Source organism: Nicotiana tomentosiformis, chromosome 6 (assembly GCF_000390325.3).
Source record: "Nicotiana tomentosiformis chromosome 6, ASM39032v3, whole genome shotgun sequence".
NCBI lineage: Eukaryota > Viridiplantae > Streptophyta > Magnoliopsida > Solanales > Solanaceae > Nicotiana > Nicotiana tomentosiformis.
Genome location: NC_090817.1, coordinates 70,969,423 through 70,978,788, shown reverse-complemented (window position 1 = coordinate 70,978,788; position 9,366 = coordinate 70,969,423).

The following is a 9,366-nucleotide window of genomic DNA, read 5'->3' as shown; positions in this document are numbered from 1 at the left end:
CAAGCTGATTCTGATCATACCATGCTTGGGAAAATAGCATCTCAAGGATCCACAATGTCCCTTTTCCCATGACACGCAAGAACAACCGTCGATTCTAGAACAAACTTCCACAATTCACAACCAACTGAATAGAGCGCCTTTTCATGCTAAACCCTCACATTAGCGATAAGACAAAAATATCCATACTTGATTTCAATCTTTAATCAATCAAGTGACTACATATCACACTTATACAATCCTCCCTGTGGGATACGCTCCCATGACCTTCCGCACCAGATAATTAGTCTGCACCTCTATACCATCGGCCACATTAATGTTGTAAAGAAAATCAAGAATCCGCGAATCAGTACACAAAGCCTCTTACATAGGACACCAATCTCAGGTGACACTAAAGACAATACCAGCTGATTCTAACCATCTGAATTCTTTCTTGCTCGTCCGAGCTCGTGACATTCTTGTTGACACCGAACTGCAACCTTATTCTTCAGCTTCCGATTTTCATGCCGCTCACTGCATCTAACATAACAATACATGAGAGTATAAGAATTACATAATAACCCCTGATCCACAAATAGAATAAACACTCTATCATATAGCAACCTTTCACTTAACTCATTTCAGGAGAACCACTGCAACACGCGACCGAATTCTCATAATCGCAGAAAATACAACCCCAAGTAGTTGTCTAAACCGCCATAACTCTTCCGGGATCCATCTACACATAACAGGCCATAATACTCGAATGCCTCCAAATAAAATCAATTACGTTGTCCGTCAAGCCTCGCACGTACTGCCATAAATCATGTGCATAACTTAACACGCTGAAGGAACTGATCGTTGCCACATCATGCTGATTCAACCATTGCTAACCGATCTGACTTCTTCTAATTTACTCTGGACTTGCCTTAGAAATAATAATAGCTCCATTGAAAACATGCCGAACCCAATTCGCACTCATCCAGAAGAACCCTATTTCACGAGTCCACATTGTCTCAAAACCCACAAACCATCTCATACCCTCTTTGTGCGCACATTCGCATCTTCAACTGGTACACCCATTCTGATATTTCCTTTATGAATCCGAAGTTATTATCTCCCATTCCTTCAATGCCACACCGCAGACCGATGATAACATAAAACACTCCAAGCCCTCTTTTCGTAATCCGTTGCAATGCTCGATACTTAACCATACTACGGACTCAAAATCCTTAGGCATCGCACTTTATTTTTATTATTTTTTTTAAAATCTTTTTTTTTAAATCCACTAGGACCGTTGTTGAGAGTCACCCACTCTGACTTGTTCCTAAATATGATCAAACTCCAAGAATCTACTAGCACATGAATGCCCTCTCAAGGAAGCACCCTACTGAATCACCTTTCTTGTGCATCACATCTACACGAAGCACAAATCCTGAGTCTTCCCAAAGCGTGAACATGAATCGATAAGGCCAATTGTAGCATACATTCCTCAAATCCTTTGCTCAAATCACCACTAATGTTCTCTTTTCTTAGTCAAAACAACCCATCAATATGCCGATAACCAGAAACCTCACAAGTAGACAACCATGCAATCCAATCGTAGGAGGTGGGGCTCCCCCACTTAGCTTGAAGCTATCATTACATGAACCTGGAACCTACCAAGATTCCTTCTTCCTCACAGACATGACCTTGCGCAATCAACCCGCCAAATTCCTCGAAATCTTCCTGTTAACCATTTTATGAACGCTCTGAATCCCTAGCCACATTCACTTGTTCGACCTCATACCGGGGTAGCCAATAGAATTCTTCGTAGAAGCTTCGTCAACACCACGCAACCGTTAACTGCTCACCAGAAATAACCCACCTATGGAAATTCCATGCCGACATCTTCCAACAACAATGCACCTAGTACAATTACCACGAAACCAAAAAACCATCCTGAGCATGTGCTCATTCACCAGTTGTACAAGTCCGTTCACTCCTCATGGACATCAACTAAAGGTGCGACAATACATTCCAATCTAAAGTCATGTTGTATCCTTCTTCATATTAAGCAACTCCTTTCCGTCATATCCAACATTTCTCCGTATAGCAGCCGATATTCCAAATTAAGTTCGTAGACTTAGTCACTGTCTACCATGAGTTCCAAATCACTCTAAACTTTCCTCAACGCGTGTAGATATCCTACCACAGAACCCATCTGATACTCTGCCACTCTCCCACTTTGGTCAAACCCTCTCTTTTAAGCAACTACTCGACTTCTGTTTCCTTACACCTGGCCTTCTAGAAGTTTAACCACCGCAAGACACCTCCCACATGTCCTTCCTCATGAATGCCCTGTTGTGGTCATAAATCATATCCATCTTTGTAGCACTTGAACCAACAGATTGCTACCACTCTAAACCTCTCCGAAGATCATCCTTCTCGAGCCATCAACGTTAGGAACACTGATTCGATTATGAACCACTGCACACCGCGATCTCTAACAGCTGCTTCCCTGACACCATTTCACAATACCCTGCCCCCGAAGGCAAATTGAAGAAGACCATAACACCGGCGAACTTAACGCATTCAACGAGTACAACGGTACCACATTATAGAGGAAAATTCCACCATGCTCGAAAATACCAAGTCTCGTTACCCCATCGACCCAAACCTGAGTATTCGTAGCCCGATTGCCTTTCCTCTGCCGGAAATAAAATACTAAATCTCTGAATCATGCACTGAGTAAAACCTCCTTTCAAGTCATTCACTACCTCGACGAATAGACAAGCATCCAACCATTACACAAACACTGTGCGATAGCAATGCACGAATCGTTATAACAATCAATGCCAAACCTAAAAACCTTAGGTAGAACGATAGAATGGCCTTCCGCAAGGCGACGACAATAGCCCAATCAAATGCGCAGGGAGAAACATCCTCCACCACATCTGTAGTACCATTAAAATTCTCGATTCCCAATTGATAACAAGTGTTTCAGTTCGCTTAAGACTGTGTAGGAAAGAAATAAAGGCACAAGCCTCAAAGGAAACAAATTGCACGATGAGGAATCAAGAAGGAAAGTGCTTCTATTAAACCGGCAGCCTCTCAAAAATAAGTACAGACATCTCTGTACCGATCCGCAAGACTCTACTAGATTCACTCATAACCCGTGAGACCTAAGTGAACCTAGTTCTATGATACCATGTTGTCATGACCCAAAATCCTCTAAAATTCGTGATGGTGCCTAACACCGCTGTCAGGCAAGCCAACGATAATTAATTAACTTAATTACTCATTTTAGTTTTTTCAAATCGTAATTTCCTTCAATTAAATAGTAAAAGATAGAACTTACAGAGTAAATGATAATATTTATGTTACTAAAATACTGAACAACCCATAACAACTCCCAAAACCCGATGTCACAAGCGCATAAGCATTAACTATGGAGTAAAATAAAATACAGCATCTGTTCGGTATTAAAATTAGTCAAGAAAGATATAAATAACTCTGAATGAGACCTTGCTGGTTGCTGATCATAGTATAGAATGCAGCTCACCTAAGTCTCCGCAATAACCGCGCCTCTGCGCTCACGAGACCACTAGGCTTATATGTACCTTCACAAAAATGTGCAGCAAGTGTAGTATGAATACGTAAATCAACGCGTACCTAGTAAGTATCCAGTCTAATCTCGAAGAAGTAGTGACGAGGGGTCGACTCCGACACTTACTATGGGCTAACAATAAAATATCGATAATATAACTAAGCATAGATTGTATAGAACGGCTGTAAACTCAATAACATGAAGTAAGTAAACAATTCTTTTGTTAATAGGAAAATTTCAAAATTTATTTTCATCATTTAACATTTTGTATCTCAGGCCAATGAAGCAATATTAATTATTATAAATTCCAAAGCAACCAATTCAATCATGCGCAAATCATGCTGAGGTCGTATGACCCGATCCAACATAAATATTTAAATTGTGCACTGCTGAGGGTCGAACGGCGCGAACCATAGATGCATCTATCTGCTACCGATGCGTTCGGCACGCCCGACAAAAGAGAAAATACATTAAACAACCAATTCAAGATTTATTAAGGGGCAAATATTCCAAGAATTATAAATTCTCGTTTAATGGTCAAGTAAATGAAGTTTAACCTTTTTACAATTCCTTTCTTGAGTTTCTAAATGTTTTAAACAATTAAATTAACAAGTAGGGCACAAACATCGCAAGTACAACATGATATGGGTCCTAGACTACCCGTACATAAGCATAATAGTAGCTACGCACGGACTCTCGTCACCTCGTGCGTACGTGGCCCCCACAAATAGAAGCACATAATAATTTGATTAACCTATGGGGTTAATTCCCTCTTACAAGGTAAGAAAGGAGACTTACCTCGCTCCGAAATTTCATAACCGGTTCCAAAAACCTTTCCAACAACTCCAACCAAAGCCCAATGCTCCAAAACTAGTCAATAAATGTGCAAATTCAAAAATATATACTCTAATACTCATTATAATCCAATTTACAACAATTTTCAACTCCGCTCAAAAAGTCGATAAACATCACTCCCGGGCCCACATGCCTGGATTTAGAAAATATTCGAAGATAAACATTACCCATAACCCCACAAACTCAAATATATAATTCATTCCAAATTCCATGTCCAATTTCGTAGTCAAAATCCAAAAATATAAATTTCTAGGTTTTTTCTTCCAAATCCTAAATTTCTACAAATTTTCATGCCTAAATCCATGTATAAACCTTGTATGTAACTCACAACTAGTAGAAATCACTTACCTCATGCTTGATGTTGAAAATGGCACTCCAAAAGTGCTCCAAAATCGGCTCCCATGGAAGAAGTGAAGTGAAAATTAGCCAAATCCCCGATTTAAAGAGAACGTTGCCAGGTGACCCTTCATCGCGAACGCGACACCTCCCTCGAGTTCGCGAAGCTCAGAAACCTCACGCCCAGAAGTCCTTCTTCGCGAACGCGGCAAGCCCTTCATTTTCACGAAGCACAATCTGCCTCAGCCCCCATTTCCTCTATGCGAACGCGAGACAGGGCCCACGAATGCGAAGCTTTACCAGCTAGCCCTTCGCGAACGAGTCTACCCACTCACGAACGCGTAGAAAAAAATGCCCCAGACCAACTCGCGAACGTGTGAGGCCCTTCGCGTTCACGAATAACAACACCAGTACCAGAAATCAGCAGCAGCAGCTCAACCAAAAATTGACCCGGAACCTCCCCCTTCCCCTCCGAAACACACCCAAGGCCCACGGGACCACGTTCAATCACACCAACTAGTCCCATAACATAACAAAAACTTTCTCGAGGCCTCAACTCACATCAAACAATGTCGAAATCATGAATCTCACCCCAATTCAAGCTTAATGAACTTTAGAACTTCAAACTTCTACATTCGATGCCGAAACCTATCAAATCACGTCCGATTGACTTCAAATTTTTCACACAAGTCACATTTGACATTACGGACCGACTCCAACTTCCGAAATAAGAATCCGACCCCGATATCAAAAAGTTTACTCCCGGTTAAACTTCTCAAAAACCTTCAAATTTCCCACTTTCGCCAAATGACCCCGAAATGACCTACGGACCTCCAAATCCACAACCGGACGTGCTTCCAATACCAGAATCACCATACGGAGCTATTCCTAGACTTTGAATCCCAAACGGACATCGATAACATTGAAATGCACTTCAACCCAAGTTTATGAAATCATTCCAAAATGCCAACCTTCCGTAATAAGCGCTGAAATACTCTCAGGTCATCCAAAACCTGATCCGGACATATGCTCAAGTCCAAAATCATCATACAAACCTGTTGGAACCTTCAAATCCCGATTCTGAGGTCATTTACTCAAGAACCAAACCTTAGTCAATTCTTCCAACTTAAAGCTTCCAAAATTAGAGTTTTCTGTCCAATTCCGAATTCCAATTCCGACCACACGTAGAAGTCATAATATCTGATATAAAGATACTTATGGCCTAAAACAACCGAATGACTTGCTTAGAAATCAAAATGACAGGTCGGATCGTTACAAGATATTTGGGAGATTTCTGGATGTGCTGAAATAGGTTTATGTAAACTTACCATTCACAAAAGTGCTCTCACAAATGCCTCTTATGCCAAATTCTTGAAGGAGATCCTTACAAAGAAGAGAAATATAGAAGAGACTTCATTGGTCAAGCTCACAGGGCATGGCAGTGCTATATTGCAAAAAAACTCCCACAAAAGTGTGGAGATCCAGGGAATTTTACTATACCTTGCTCTGTAGGACCTATTCATTTTGATAAATCATTATGTGACTCTGGTGCCTCAATTAATTTAATACCTCTATCTATTTATAGGAAATTGGAGAAGGATATTGGAGAGATAAGGTTTGCACCCATAACTTTGTAGTTGGCAGACGAAACGACTTTAATACCCGAGGGGATAGTGGAAGATGTGTTAGTTCAGGTGGATAAGTTCGTATTTCCTGTGTATTCTATAGTGGTGAATATGGAAGAAAACAAGGAGGTCACCCTTATCCTAGGAAGACCATTATTAGCAATGGGTAGAGCGATATTGGATATACATGAGAGAAAACTCATGCTTAGAGTTTGTGAGGAAACTGTGACTTTCGAGATGGATAGAGAAGAGGGGGTGTAAAATGAAAAACTAGTTGCGAGTGTTGACTGGAAAGTGAAGGGCTCAAAACAGAAGGATGTGGTGAGCGAGAAATATAAATATGGGGTGTACCCCAATCAGGCTGAGAAGAAGTTGTCTTAATGGATGTGCGCATTAGTTCGAAGGCGAGGAATGGAGCCCGACTTCGACTCAGACCCCGACTAGATATTCAGGTAAGTTTTCTTTACCTTATACTTTTTAATTGTGTGTCATGGGAACATGCCATAACTTAAAGTGTTGGATGGGGGATATTTGTATGTATGTATGTATATTAATATTCATTTTTGTTAGTTGTAGTAGAAAACAAATTTTAAAAAAAACATTAAAATTTTAAAATTTTTTATTTTTCCCGACGATGGATATCATCGACAGGCTTGAGGGATTTAAGTCGAAAGGAAAAAGACAAAAAGATTTGCTTTTATAGGTAGTGTAATAATTCTCCCTTAGTTTTTCTTTGTGTCGCGGTTCTTTTCCAAGGATTTTATTTGATCCGGGTGTAGTTAATTTTTACTTTTGTTAGGAGTAGGAAATCTTGTGGTATGATTTGAATTGAAGGCAATATCTCTTGACTTTATTATTCCTTGAGAATAGTGAGTGCTTTAGTTGTGATGCATAGGCTCGATGTTTGAATCTTGTATAAGTACCTTAAACTGAATGATCTTAACTTTGCTTAAATGCTTTGACTAGAGTGTCTTGATGAGTCCAACCCTGAGTGAGTTATGTGCCATGTGTGTGTGAGGTTTTGGGTATTCTGTGCATTGCATTGGGTGTATAGAACTTGCCCCGTGTGTTTGCAAAGTGAAATAGTAGTTTAATTCAGTCTTGGAAGTGATATAGGCATTTATTTGTTGAGCCAGATATATGGTTTACCCACGTAATTGTTAAGTATCTTAGTTAACCCCATTGAGCATGTAATCCTATTTCTTTGGAAACCACATTATAAATACTACCCATTTGTTTGAATTGACCATCTATTTGAACCTTGTACCTCTTGTGAGCACTTGAATTTGTATGAACTTTGTAAAAGTTGAAGTATGGGGTGGTTGGGTTGGCTTTTGAGTGGAACTATCAAAATAAGGAGAAAGGCAAAATGTTTTGAAAAAAGTAAGAGCCACTTGAATTGAAAAAAGGAAACAAAAACAAGTGTATGATTGTGAAAAAACAATATTCCTTGATAGTGGTAACTTGATGTATTTATGCTTAAAGAAGTAGGGAGTTAATGTATATTGATGTGAAGGTGGAGTTATGGTTTGACATAACTGTGGAGTTTTGAATGGTTAATTGTATGTATTAAAGTGCTTAGGGAGGTGTAGGCACTCTTATATCTAAATGTATCCTACCAATCCTGCAGCCTACATTACAACCGATTAAAGTCCTACTTGATCCTTGACTGAATGAGCTCAATTAGTAGAGTAGTACACTACGGGCAAGCCTATGGTACGTCTTTTGTGGCATATGAATATTTTTCTAAGAGTGAGTGAATTCTTTGTATCTTGAGTTCCTAATTATTCTTAAATTTTATTGTGTGTGGAACTACTCTCTATTGTTGTGTGAGGGCACTTGATTCACGAAGGAAAGGTAATGTCGTTGACCTCTATGTTAGAGTAAGTGAGCGGGTTGTGAAAATTGCGTGGTGCTTTAGAGTCAAATCTTGAGGCGAGGATGTTATGTTAGAGTGCTTAATCTGTTTTAATTATTCTTGGTGTGATGAGTTAGGAGAGTTGTTTAAAAAGGCCGTGTCTATATGAAGTGTAGTTTGATTGCTCGAGGACGAGCAATATATTGATAGTAGGCTATAATCTTATGTTTTAGTCGCTTATTGCATTCTAATTCATTGCATTTTATTTGTGTTGAGCTTTAATTGGTAGTATTTTGCACTTAGTGCATATTTTATGCTTTGTAGGAATGATTCCGAGTTATGTAGATGTTGTGGAGCTAAATCAAATTATTGCAGCTTTGAAGTTTGAACAAAAGCCCAAGGGATTAAGTCGGGATCGTATTCGGGGGTCGAGGATCACTTCTGGACGTCAAAAATCATGGAAGAAGCAACACTTTGAGGAAATGCACTAATGCAACGCACAATGCGTAGCATTGTGCGACGCATCAGTGCAAATGTGCGTCAAAAATTAGAGAAGTTCAGAGACATGTAATTTTTGGGTATGACAGAAAAATATACTAATGCTAGGCATAGTGCATGGCATAGTGTGTAGCATCAGTACAACATTTTGTCGGACAAGGTATGTTCTGAGAGTTTACAACCGAGAAAATTTCACTAATGTGACGCACCTTGCGTAGCATAGTGCGACGCATGAAAAGTAATAAATTTGCAAGTTTTCCTATTTCAGCTACGAAAGGGTAGTTTCGTCTGGGCCCGGCCCTACTTGGTATAAATACATGAAAAAATATTATTTACTGGACTTTTGACATACTTTCGACCTAAGGAAGCTAAGGAGGAGTTGGAAGAACACAAGCACAAGGATTTCATCATTCCTTCCTCACTCAAGACCCGAGTTTGGGTAGAATCTATGTTTTCCTATACCTTAATTATATTTGAGATGAATTTCTCCATGATTATAGAGTAGTTCCCTTCAGGGTTTTATAGATTTGGTGTATTGATGATTGTTTGTGGATTATAACACTAGTTTTATGTATTGAAGCATTTTTGGATGATTTAATTATTGCATCTATATTCACTTGTTCAAGTAA